Source organism: Nycticebus coucang, chromosome 16, assembly GCF_027406575.1.
Source record: "Nycticebus coucang isolate mNycCou1 chromosome 16, mNycCou1.pri, whole genome shotgun sequence".
NCBI lineage: Eukaryota > Metazoa > Chordata > Mammalia > Primates > Lorisidae > Nycticebus > Nycticebus coucang.
Window position 1 is genome coordinate 8234542 of NC_069795.1, and position 13799 is coordinate 8248340.

General features: G+C 37.3%; 1 protein-coding gene across 7 annotated transcripts in view; it reads right to left on the reverse strand.

The window, feature by feature from the left end:
• The window catches only part of DYRK1A (dual specificity tyrosine phosphorylation regulated kinase 1A), a 154036-nt gene that overhangs the window by 68912 nt on the left and 71325 nt on the right, over positions 1-13799 (reverse strand). The window contains exon 1 of one of the 7 annotated variants that reach the window (XM_053564834.1): positions 2542-3075. The exons of the other annotated variants lie outside the window; for them this stretch is intronic. The gene's annotated coding sequence lies outside the window, so the exon portion shown is untranslated. Of the gene's footprint in view, positions 1-2541; positions 3076-13799 lie in introns of those variants that run through there. 7 annotated transcript variants of the gene reach the window in all.

Consider the following 13799-nt stretch of genomic DNA (forward strand, 5'->3'; position numbering starts at 1 on the left):
CCCATCCAAAAAATCTGGTATATTTCTCCTGATGAAAAGGGTTCTCAAGCAGGGACTTGTCATTTTCTTGGCCAGTTGGCATCTGGATACCCTTCACAGTTTTATAAGAATTATTGAAGGCAAACTAAAATAGCCATGCCTCCTACTATAAAAGCCAAACAGTAAACAAAATGTCCTCTTTCTTACTCTTTGGTAACCAGGCCTTTCATTGTTTAGCTTCTATACTTCATTAATTCACAATTTTAACACACTTTTAATAATTCACATTTACTAGTAAACACCAACAATAAATGCTCTTGTGAAAGCAGATTCCCTGCCTCAAAGCAAAGATTACTTAGTCACTGACGCCCTTTCATTCACCATAGTGACCCTAACACGAAGAGGACAGAAACTACTCACTTCGCCTCAAAGTTCCAATCACCTGTCATTTCTGTTAGCTAATCAGAAACTTTATTTTCTAGCTCTGAAACTAAACCATGCCTTTGAGGATAATGTCTGGCAAAATCTTGAGTAGGGATCAGTAAAATTATTCTTAAAAGGCTAGGGGGGTCAATGTTTTAGGCCCTGTGGAGCCTGCAATTCTTGTTCTAATTAATCAAAACTCTGCCCTGTTTGGACAAAAGCAACCTTGGGCAATTCATAGACCAAGGAGCATGGCTGTGTTCCAATAAAACATTGTTGACAAAGAGGCAGTAGGCTGGATTTTTGAGGTCTTGAGGCTTGAGTGGCAGCAAGGTCAGTGAGACTCCCATATTAAAAAGAAAAAAAAAAAAGTGTATGTATATGAGGGACTCTTGTCAAAAACTGCATGCCCCAGACTTGCTGACGGAGTCCACCTGTCCTGTGCAATATGTTTTTTGAGTCAGAAGATGGGCTGCCAGCACAAGACCTTTAATTTTGACCTATATAACAAGTACAACACGCTACAGGTATTTAGTAAATATTATATTAAAAGAAGCCAACTTTAACCTGTGATCTACTAATTCACTGCGTAAACTTGACCTTCTCCAAGGTTCATCTCCGCTCCTATAAAGTGGGGATGATAAGACGTTCCACATGTGCAAGGTGCACATAAGACAACACATGTGCACATACTTTACAAACTCCAAACCAACACAGAGTTTCAAAAATGAACAATGTGAAATCTGCCTTTACAAGTGGACCCTTGAATGTCAGGACAGGAATATTTTAATTGCTGGAAAGCAGTGCCAATTTTCCCACTAACGTATTAAGTAGAGAAAAAAAGTCAATTGAAATTTTAAAAAATTTCCCCATGGACCTGAATAGGCTATTTTCATTTTTGAAATAAAAAAAAAAAAAAAAAGCCATTAGTTAGCTTTGTTTCCTGAGTTGTACCCACTGCAGTATTTATCTTAATAGTAACACATTTAGTTCGGTCTATTTTGGGAAAAAAAGTAAATTATGCCCATGTTTTTGGAGATAATACTTCTTAGCAGATAACTAAAATAAGACACTGCAGTATGATCTACTTTACGCAAAATAAGTGAATTTAGAAAATACTCAGGAAAACTTTTTCAAACTTTCACATGCAGAATGTTCTTGCACATTAACTATTGAGAAATATGGATAGTAGGCATGGGTCACTGGCAAGGATTTTTATCAACTAAATTTCCCAATATGTCACTAAATTCTCTTCTTAATGTCCAAGATGATACTGTGGTAGCAAAAACTACCTACTGTTTTGAAAGCAAGGATGTCCTTACCCTCAAATGAATTCCAATAAAAATGTTAAGGCTGCTAAATTGTTAAGGGCAGAGTGCTAAATTCTGGAATTTTTTCTTGGCTTAGTGACAAGACAGTGATTATAAATGACTACTCTTCTATACGCAGATTCCTGGGCTTTTATGTGGGAAAACTGTTATTCCTTTACTCCTTTTCTTCATAGAAAAGAAATGTTAAGCTGTTCAGTATACAAGAGTAGATTTGCAAGATCCTATACATGACTATGATTGGCACTTACATAAACGAATATATCCTGTAGATACCCTTTCTCATTTGAAGTGGATTAAACGAAACTGAAATAAAGCATACCCCTGATCTTCCTAGCAAAAACTGCATCTCTTCCAACCATCCACTTATTTAGGTAATTATTGTGTGTCTCTCTCTTCTTTGCAGAAAACAAGTTCCACAAACTCAAGGACTCACATCTTATTCACTACTACGTGCCCAATACCAGGAGAAAATGCTTGGCACAGTAAAAGCTCAACAAATGTATCTTTTATTTATCTTACATAACAACTCATCATTATCTGAAACTATCTGACATCAGCCGAATATCCCTTAGTTACTAACTGATCATGAACAATTCCGCTCGGGTCAGACATGCATTCTGCAAATTGTGTGCATTTAATAGAATTACTCTGGCTTCCCTATATATGTTTACTCTTGCATTCTGTAAGTGACAAGTAAGCCTGATATTCTATCTTTATAATAATGTGTTACCTTATGGAAGAAAAACTTAACATATTAAATAAGCTAACAGATTAAAAAAAAATAATCACGAGCCACAGAGAGTAGTACCTCAGAGCACAGACTTTGAAGCCATACCGTCCAGATTTGAATTCTGGCTCCAACACTTATTAGCTGTGTCCGCAGGTACCTTTCTTTTCTGTGCCCCAGTTTCTTCATCTGTAAAGTGGAAATGATCAATCATATGTCACCTCCCTCTTCTCCAGTCACTTTTAGTCTCCCTTCAAACAACTCTAGTTTATCATCTACCCAGAAAATTTCTGCTCTTGACCCTGCCACCCAACTAAGTGCTGGGGTCCTCTCTCCCCCTTTCCTGACAAAACAACAACATTTACCAATTCACCGTTCATTTCTGAATTTTCTGCAATCTGGATTTTCTACTTAGACATTCCACTCATTTAGCTAATTAATCTTCCTCCCCATCAAAATGCCTTCCATGTCCACTGACAACACTCTCCCACTCACTTAGGCTTGCCTAAGCTTCTTTAACTCTCCATCCTCTGCCCTGCATGACTGATCATTCTGTTTAGGGTTCCTTAGGAAAATCTTTCGTATCCATCTTCTCTGTTCTTTTCCCTCGTAACTCTTCGGACAGTAAGGTGCATGAAGAAGAGGCAGATTCTGACATTCTCACCAGTCTCTACCACATACCTACCCAGGGAAGGGTTCTGCACTTAGTGGGCGCAATTAATAAATTAGTGTATGCCCGACTCATTGTACATTCAAAGTGAATTCACTTCTAGAGTCCTAAAGCTCCGATTCTTCCTCAAGTTAGTAATCTTTCCTTATATGTCTCATTCCTGCAACCAATCTTTAATGTATTCAACTCACGCACACTAGTTACAAAATACTACAGGTGATACTAGGAAATAATGAAAGAACTGGGGCACAAGACCAAAAACAAATCCTCTTCAAAAATGCTGCAAGTATGTTCAGGAAATAGCTATGTAAATACTTATAATAAAAGGCACAATTTCAAAAAACCTTCCAAATAGAGATTAATTCTGATTAGTAGGTGGTTTTTAAGACAAGGAGAGGAAAGGAAGAGAGGACATTCCAAGCTGAGGCCTACTTGATTGTAAAAGCACAGGCGTGGCATGTTCAGGAAATACCACAGTGTAGGGAAGGAAAGTTATATATTGAACTGTGTCCCCATCAATATTATGTGCACACTAAAGTCTAACCCCAGTACCTCAGAATGTGACCATATTTGGGAAGACTTTGGCTACAGATATAATTAGTTAAGATGAGGTTAGGGTAAGCATTAATCTGACTGGTATTCTTATAAAACGGAGAAATTTAGACATGCACATGAGAATGCCATATGAGGATTAAGTCAGGCGGTCAGGATGATGCAGCAGAAGTCAAGACTGCCAGCACACCACCAGAAACCAGGAGACAGACTGATCACCAGAGCAATATCCACAGAGCAATAGATAATTACACAGGGTGGTCTTTCCTCAGTAGTGAAAAGTAATTATCATGAAACTAAATGCTGCACTGGCACCAGTCCCATCTAATAAAATCTTCTAAGTCTCAAAGGTCAAACTATTTCCAAGTAACCTGATTGTTCCAGAATAATGGTCACAGAAAACTTACAAAATCATTAAAATACTAAGCATACGACAAAGTAAAAATTCACAAATGTCTGGCACACAATGAAAAATTACCCAGGCATGCCAACCAGCAGGAAAACCCAACCCATGGGTAAATGGGTGGGGGATGTCAATCAATGGAAACCAATCTAAAACTCACACACGTGTTAGAAATAACAGCTACATTAAAACAAGCATTCTATATTGTCAATAAGTTAAGAGAAGTCATGGAAGTTTTTTTTTTGTAGAGATAGAGTCTTACTTTATGGCCCTCGGTAGAATGCCATGGCCTCACACAGCTCACAGCAACCTCCAACTCCTGGGCTTAAGCGATTCTCTTGCCTCAGCCTCCCGAGTAGCTGGGACTACAGGCATCCGCCACAACGCCCGGCTATTTTTTTTTTTTTTTTGGTTGCAGTTTGACTGGGGCCGGGTTTGAACCCGCCACCCTCGGTATATGGGGCCGGCGCCTTACCAACTGAGCCACAGGCGCCGCCCATGGAAGTATTTTTTAAAACATTCAAATTGAACTTCCAGAAATGAAAACTACAATGCAAAAAAAGATTAAACAAAAAAAAAAAGAAAAACACTGGTTGGGATTAATAACAGATTAGACATTGCAAAAAAAAAAAAAAAAAGGACAAATGACCTTGAAGACACAGCAATAAAATTTATTTAAAAATAAATTTGAGAATTCCAACTGATCACTCCACAACTGAAAGTAGATGCCAAAACAGAAAAAAAAGACATAAAAAAATTAACATTTCCTGAGTTCTGAGACGATCTCAGGCACCCTAATATAAATGTAATTGAAGTATCTAATAGATAAAGGGGGAATAGAAAAGAACTGGGAAAAATAATGGTCAAAAATCTTCCAAATTTGATGAAAATTACAAACCCAGAAATCTACAAGTTCAACAAACTTCAAGCACCAGAAACACAAAACTATACCAAAGCACACAATAATCAAACAGCCAAAAGTCAATATCAAATAGAAAATCTTTAAAACAATCAGGGGCAGTGGCTCACATCTGTAATCCCAGCACTCTGGGAAGCTAAGGTGGATGGCCTGAGCTCAGGAATTTGAGACCAGTCTAACCCAGAGCAAGACCCTGCCTCTAAAAATAGCTGGGTATTGTGGCAGGTGCCTGTAGTCCCAGCTACCTGGGAGGCTGAGGCAAGAGAATCGCTTAAGCCCAAGAGCTGGAAGTTGCTGTGAGCTGTGAAGCTACAGCACTCTACCAAGGGTGGCATACTGAAAAAAAAAAAAAAAAAAAAAAAAAACTATGAAAAAGAGTAAGTTGTAGAATTAACACTACTGGACTATAATACTTACCACATATGGCTACAATAATAAAAACAATTTGGTACTGGCATCAAAACAGACAAACAGATTAACAAACAGAATAGAAAGTTCATTAGCCGACTTTCACATGTATGAAAGATTAATTTTCAACAAAAAACAAAGGCAATTCAGTGAAGAAAAGATAGTCCTTTCAACAAATAGTTCTAGCTCTTCAAGACAATTTTAAGAGAATGAAAAGACAAGCTATGGCCTAGGAAAGAGTATCACTGCAAATAATATACCTGGATAAAGGACTTGTGTCTAAAGTATATAAGAAACTCTAAAAGCTCAATAACCAAAATATTATGAACAATCACTGCACCAAATATGACATATAGAGGACAAATAAGCACTTGCAGAGATGTTCAGCATCATTAGTCATTGGGAAACACAATGAGATCTCACCACACAAAAGTATTAGAATAGATAAAATTAAAAAGACTGACCATTAAATATGGCAAGAGGTGAGCAGGTAAGCTGAAAATTCACATCAAAGACCATCAAATGAAAATGAAATACCTTGGAATAACTCGAAAATTTAAATTTGTATAATTTCTTTCTTTAACTATTATGTTTTTGCTTTGCATAAAAATGACTAAATTCCAGGGCAGCACCTGTGGCTGAGTAGGGTGCCGGCCCCATATACCAAGGGCGGCAGATTCAAACCCCGCCCTGGCCAAACTGCAACAAAAAGATAGCTGGGCGTTGTGGCCGGCACCTGTAGTCCCAGCTACTTGGGAGGCTGAGGCAGGAGAACCGCCTGGGCTGAGGAGTTGGAGGTTGCTGTGAGCTGTGGATGCCACAGCACTCTACCAAGGATAAAATGAAACTGTCTCTACCAAAAAAAAAAAAGAAAGAAAGAAAGAAATACCTTGGCATATACTTAACGAAGGAAGTGAAGGATCTCTACAGAGAGGAATTATGAAACACCGAAAAAAGCAGCAGCAGAGGATGTCAATAGATGAAAGAATATACCATGCTCATGGCTGGGAAGAACCAACACTATGTTAAGTGTCTACACTACCCAAAATAATCTACAGATTTAATGCAACCCCCATTAAAATTCTAATGTTATACTTTGAAGATCTTGAAAAAATAGTTCTATGCTTCATATGGAATAACAACAACAACAAAAAGAACAGTCAATGCAATTCTGGGATATAAGAACAAATCTGAAGGCATCCCATTACCAGCCTTCAGGTTATATTATAAGTCTACAGTGATCAAAATATCATGGTACTGGCATAAAAACAGAGATAGATCTGAACTGAGAACCTATAAATGAAACCAGCCTCATATTGCCATCTGATCTTTGATAAACCAAACAAAAGTATTCATTGAGGAAAACAATCCCTATTTAATTAGTGGTGCTGGGAGAACTGGTTAGCACCGAACCTGGAGCCCCTACCTCTCACCACTTATGAAAAAGTTACTCACAATGGATAAAAGATTTACGTTTAAATGAGACAACAAAAACAAAGTGTGGGAAAAACTCTTAATGAGCTTTGGGTTAATTCTTAATGAGTTAATGGGAAAGAATTGATGAAGGCAATCAGCAACAGTAAAAATAAATAAATGGGACCTAATCAAGTTAAGAAGTTTTTCACAGCTAAGGACAGGATCAACAAAGCAAAGAGATAACCTACAGAGTGGAATAAGATATTCGCATGCTGCCAACAAAGTGCTAATAACCAGAATCTACAAAGAACTCAAGCAATCAACAAAAAAGAGCAAACAACCCCATTATAAACTGGGCAAGAGACATGAACAGAATCTTTTCTCATGAAAACAAAGGAATGACCAACAAACACATGAAAAAATGCTCAGTGGTAATCATCACAGAAATGCAAATCAAAAACCACTTTGACCTATCACCTAACCCCAGTGAGAATGACCCAAAGCAGCAAACCTAAGCATGGGCCTGGAGAAAAGGAAACACCATGCACTGTTGTTAGTACAGCCTTTATGTAAAGAAGTATGGAGTCCTCAAAGAAAGTAGACCTGTCCATTTGATCCTGCAATTCCATTACTGTATCTACCCAAAAGAAAAAAATGTCATTTTACCATAAAGACATTTTGCACTCTACTGTTTTTTACTCAAAAAAAAAAAAAAAAAGATATTGGGTGAAAACACACAAAAAAGGGAGAACATTTATAATTGTTTATATAATATTCTAGAAAAAGTGAAGTAATAAACCCTGACTGAAAGCCAGTCACTAGTTACCCAGCAGGTTGGGGAAGGGGGACAGGATTACCAAAACCAAACCAAACCAAAACAAAACAAAAAACTGTGGGGAATGGACTGGTTCATTACCTCAAGTGTGATGAAAGTTCCACAGGTAATCTATCAAAATCCATCAAATTGCATTTAATTATGTGAAGTTTATGGTTAGCCAATTATAATAAAGCTGTTCTTGAAAGTTTTAACCTATTAAAAACCTGACCTTTTAAAGGTACCCTCACCCCCCAAATCCTGCTTCTCCTACAACCATATCCCATCTCAGGGGATGGCAATCAAACCTTCCAGTTGCTTAAACCAAACACTTTGAAATTAGTATCATATTCATATATTATTTTAAAAATTAAATGTCTATTTGGAAACTTGCAAACATTCACAGAGGGTATATGTTTTAAAAAATACACTATAAAACGCTGCTGTAAAGACTTTTTAAGTATCCCGCTTTTTACATGAAAAACTTCAGTCTATCTACCTCTTGAGCCCCTCAAAAACATAATCTTTAGTAAACTAAATTTTTCAAACACACCTCCAACTTCAACTGGTAAAGCATCCACACCGGGCAGCCTTACAGTATTGGCCTATTAAAATACTGCCCATTCCTGGGCGGCGCCTGTGGCTCAGTCGGTAGGGTGCCGGCCCCATATGCCGAGGGTGGCGGGTTCGGACCCGGCCCCGGCCAAACTGCAACCGAGAAATAGCCGGGCGTTGTGGCGGGCGCCTGTGGTCCCAGCTACTCGGGAGGCTGAGGCAAGAGAATCGCTTAAGCCCAGGAGTTGGAGGTTGCTGTGAGCTGTGTGACGCCACGGCACTCTACCGAGGGCCATAAAGTGAGACTCTGTCTCTACAAAAAAAAAAAAAAAAATACTGCCCATTCCAGTGCCTGTGGCTCAAGGAGTAGGGCACTGGCCCCATATCCAGGGGTGGCAGGTTCAAGCCCGGGCCTGCCAAAAACTGGAAAAAAATAAAAAATAAAAAATACTGCCCATTCCTCAAGACCATGTGAAATACCGCTTTCACCAAGAATCTTTTCCTAGTCCTAATGCAAAAAATTTCGCTCCCTCTTCTGAATTTCCATCTCTCTTGCAGCATGGATACTCTATGTGAAGACATATGTCATCTACAACAGTTAAATTATAAATTCTCTGAGTTCAGTTTTCGACTATAAGTGAATAAAGCATTTCTGGAAATTTATTTTACAATACATCTTTGGTGTATATGCCCAGAAAAGTATAATCAATAATCAAATATTAAGGTGTAATTTTCTTCATTCTTTGCAAGTCTGTAAGACTGTCCAATTAGCTTGTCTATCTAATGTTACTAGGCTCTTAAAGAATAAAACAATTAAAGGGATAAACTTTCTAAAAATTTTAATGCAAACATATAAATGGTATTTGGTGCCTGCATTTCAATGCCTTGGGGCCACAAAGAAGAAAAAACAAGGTAAAAGAGTCCTATATGCTTTAACCAACAGACACAGAGATTGAAGAGCACTGCTTACCACAATACCAAGTGAAGAAAAAGCAAAGACAACACCAGCTGGAAGAGTAAGATACCAAGGTCTGTGTTAAGAAAATGACACCAGCCGGCTTCGAAACTTGGGCAATGAAGCATCCAAAATACCACAGGTTTTCGTTATTGCGACCACCTATGTTTGAAAACTGAATAATACCAGAAACATTACCTTAGCTCAGGTATTCCTAAACCCTACACCATTCTTCCTTAAGATTCTCCAGCTATTTGAATCCTAAATCATATTTAAAACCTTAACACAATTCTACAGACTGCTTTTTAAGCTATTCCCATGTCCCTATTATCAAAATGCCTAGTGAATTTTTTTTCCCTATACCCTTCCAGATAAATCCTTTACTGTATGGTTATCTTACATTTTTATCTAACATCTTATGTACTTATTCTTTACCTCTTCCGTTCCTTGAACAAAGAACCCTGTCTCCTGTTTCCTACAGAACCTGCTACCTAACAGCCCAATAAACACTTACTATAAACCAGAGATAACAGTACAAGCAACAGTTAAATTATCTGACTTAAATTGGAAAGGTAATGATAGCAAGAGATAGTGAACAACTATCTGATCTTTGAATTGAATAACAAGGTATTCGAGTTAATTACATGGGCAGTACAAGATAAAATGGTGCAAGCTTTGGGGCATAATTTATTAAATACAAATATGTATCTTTATAAAAGGTCACAGTTATGAAAAAAATCAAATGTGCTACTTATTGCAATGATACTGTTTCTAATCTGGAAAAAAAATGATCAAGTTTAATAAACAGAGTTTTAGAAAACCTGTGCATAATGCTGCTACCTAAGAGTTATATTTAAGAAACAAAGCAAAATATTTTCCTTTTATTTTAGAAAGTATTTAATTAGATAAAGATCTTATACAACTTAATTTCTAAAATTTAATAAACATTTTGGTTACAGGTATTTAACAGAGCAATTAAACCCTTATTTCCACTTCTGTTCTAAAATTCGCCTGCCCGCAGTGAGTGGGAACTGCTGCAGATCATTAAACACTCATTTATCAATGTCTCTCACCAGGCAACACAATGCAGCAGAACAGCACACAGAAACCATCCTGAACCCCAGCAACAGCGGCTAATTAGCATAGCCTACCACTAAACCCACACCATATGATTGGAACTGTTAGTCAGAATGCTAGCCAATCAAACTAGGTTATGCAAATAGCCTATTTTAGTTGCCAGGGCAGAGCTACTTCCAATTGTCCAATAGGAAAACAAGCAATAAACAAGAAATGAAATTGAGCTTTGTCACATTTTCAAGTTGCTGTTAACACTTTCAGGTTTAGAACAAAATTAACAGCAACTATAAAGGACTAGAAACACTCACACCAAAGGCAATCCAATGGTAATACACACAGAGTACAGTCAAAGTAGTACATTTGTTGTAATTTTAACTTTTTACTATACAGATGAGTCTTTCTAACAGATGCTGTCACCAATATTTCAACTTTTCCCCCCACCTACTCAAAAGCAGTATGTAAATGTCTTCCTATACATTAAAATAGATCCTCAAATATTACTTTTAGAGAAAAGCTACAAAGCATTTTTTTTCTATAATGGAAAGATTTTGAAGAGATGAGCATAACAGAAAGCATGGTTCCCTGAAGTCTCAACGCTTTCTCAGGTTGAGGAAAAGCAACGTTGCATTTATATGACACATTTTAATATACGTAAATTTCAAAAATAATTTTAAAATAATAAAACCCAAATTAAATATTAGCCTACAAGGCTAAAAATACGCAGACTGGGACCAAGTATATAACAACTATATCTGGAAACCAAGTTCAACTAAGATGTAACCATAATATAAAAACATTCATATGCAAAAATTCTAATAATGAATAAAACATAAAAAAACTTCAACTCTGTCAGTACATACTAACAGCTACAAAGATAGTTTTAAAGAACATCAGTGTTCTGACAATTCTGAGTGGTAGAGAGTTTCTTTAATCTCATATTTTCAGAGAAATGCTTTGAAACATGTCAAGGAGACACAGTTCCCATTTGTGCCTTATAAAAGATACAATTTTATTTTAAAATAGATCAGCTTGTCCCACCTATCCCTGCAATTACTCCTTCTAAATGGAGTAGACTCATTCCACACCATGGAGAAGTTAGTGATTTTTAAATATATTTGTCTACAAAGAACATAAATGTCTCTAGAAAAACTTCTAGCATTTGTAAAACACTATATTGCATTAACACACACAGCATGTTTCAAGCATCATATTCCAAGAGAAAACCACGTTGGTCCTATCCCTAACACTAATCTTTCCCCTTAACAAAACTGAAGCCACTTTTCCACCACCTCCAAGCACCCATCAGCCACACCTGTCCTTTAATTTCTTCCCATGGTCTCTCAATTCTGGAATTCTACAAGATACCATTTAAAGTCAATAAAACCAAGACTGGAAAATCCAGATTCTAAAGACAAAAGAGGGATCAATAACTAAACTCTAAAGCTGGAAGGATACTTAAAGCATCTGATAATAAGCTCTCATTCTATAAACAAAGAAAGTATATTTTTAGAACCTGCCTAAGATAAAGATCCTACAAGTAAAAATTAAAGCTCTCCCAATCTTTCAACAGTATCTGTAAGTAATCAATGTTATCAGTCACCTATCAATAAGTCTCTTAGTTTCTTGCCCGTATGACAATATATTTAAAGGTAAGACTAGCTCAGAATCATTCCCCATGCTTTCATCTACAAAATCTGCTAGCCAAGGCATAACACAGATTTGAAAATCACTCTCTCTGACCCAAAATATTAATAATCCATTCCCTGAAAGCCATCTCAGTACTTTTAAACTTCTGACATCATTTGGCATGTTTCTAAATTATTATATTTGCAACCCTTACGGGCTTCCTTTAACTCAGGGGGATAAAGAAAAGAGGAGAAATAACAGGGAAAGGTGTTTTTTTTTTTTTTTTTGCAGTTTTTGGCCAGGGCTAGGTTTGAACCTGCCACCTCCAGCATATGGGGCCAGCACCCTACTCCTTTGAGCCACAGGCACTGCCCACAGGGAAAGATTTTAAAGCCAATTTCATTCATACATTATCCATGCATCTTTAATAGTTTGGTTAGTTCTCCCAGGTTCTTTTTTTGAGACAGAGTCTCACTTTGTCACCCCCAGTAGAGTGCCAAAGCATCATAGCTTATGGCCACCTCCAACTCTTTGGCTTAAGCAATTCTCTCTGCCTCCCAAGTAACTGGAACTATAGGCACCTGCCACAATGCCTGGCTATTTTTATTTTTTGGTTGTAGTTGTCATTGTTGTTTGGCAGGCCTGGGCTGGATTTGAACCGGCGAGCTCTGGTGTATGTGGCTGGAGCCCTAGCTGCTGAGCTACAAGTGCCCAGCCACTCACTCAGGCTCTTATTCCCTCCATATTGATAGGGCAAACTTTTTTTTTGTTGTTTGTTTGTTTTTTGAGACAGAGCCTCAAGCTGTAGCCCTGGGTAGAGTGCCATGGCGTCACAGCTCATAGCAACCTCCAACTCCTGGGTTAAGCGATTCTCTTGCCTCAGCCTCCCAAGCAGCTGGGACTACAGGCACCCACCACAACACCTGGCTATTTTTTGGTTGTTGTTGTCATTGTTGTTTAGCAGGTCCGGGCTGGATACGAACCGGCCAGCTCTGGTGTATGTGTCTGGCGCCTTAGCCATTTGAGTTATAGGTGCAGAACCTGATAGGGCAATCTTAACCTAGCTTTGTCCTCCAATCTACAGCGGTAACAGGGCACCTTCCTATCAACAAGGATTTTGTTCCTGGTCCACCTCTTAAACATTCTTCATATCACAAACTTTCCCATCCTTGAAGGGGAAAAAAATTAAAACCCTAGCACTCCTATTCTCCTTTACGGACTACAGACACAAGAAGACATCATCTGCCTCGGTGACAAGATGCTCTGGGATAAAACACACCAAATTGGAATGTTTAGCTTAGCATGGATTCTTTTTAAGGTTACTTAAATTGTGGAGTCCTATAGGAAAGCATCAATAAGTACTACTTTTAGAATCAGAAATTAAACATTTAAAATGTTTAAAAATATTTAACTCACTATATTAGAATCTTCATTACATAAAATGTATTTTTTAGAATTCCTAGTAATGAAAATAAGTTTTCCAAGTACATAATTAATCATTAACTTTTTTAAAAAAATGCAGTATGCTAAATTACATTTCTCCCTATAAGAAATACATGTAGAATAACTGGTAATTTTTCATCTGTAATTAATGATACTTAAGATATAGAAACAGCCTCTGTCCTCTTAAAAGTACAACAGCTGCTATAATGTCCAGTAATAAAATACCCAAAATGATCTCAAACGACAAATCATAGCATACCATAATTGTATACTTTAGGAAGAAATACAATGTAGCTTTAAAAGTTTTGAAAAGTGGCAAGTAACTAAAAATACATTCTCCTTTTATAATTTGAAGACATCTGATTTAGAAAAATGTTCAAAAATTTAGGGCAACTATGATCAAGTTTTTAGTATCTTAACTCTAAATAAAGTGAAGCTATCAATATACACTTTTGTTGGCCAACTTTTACAAAAGATTAAGCCCAGTGGGTATTTGTATTC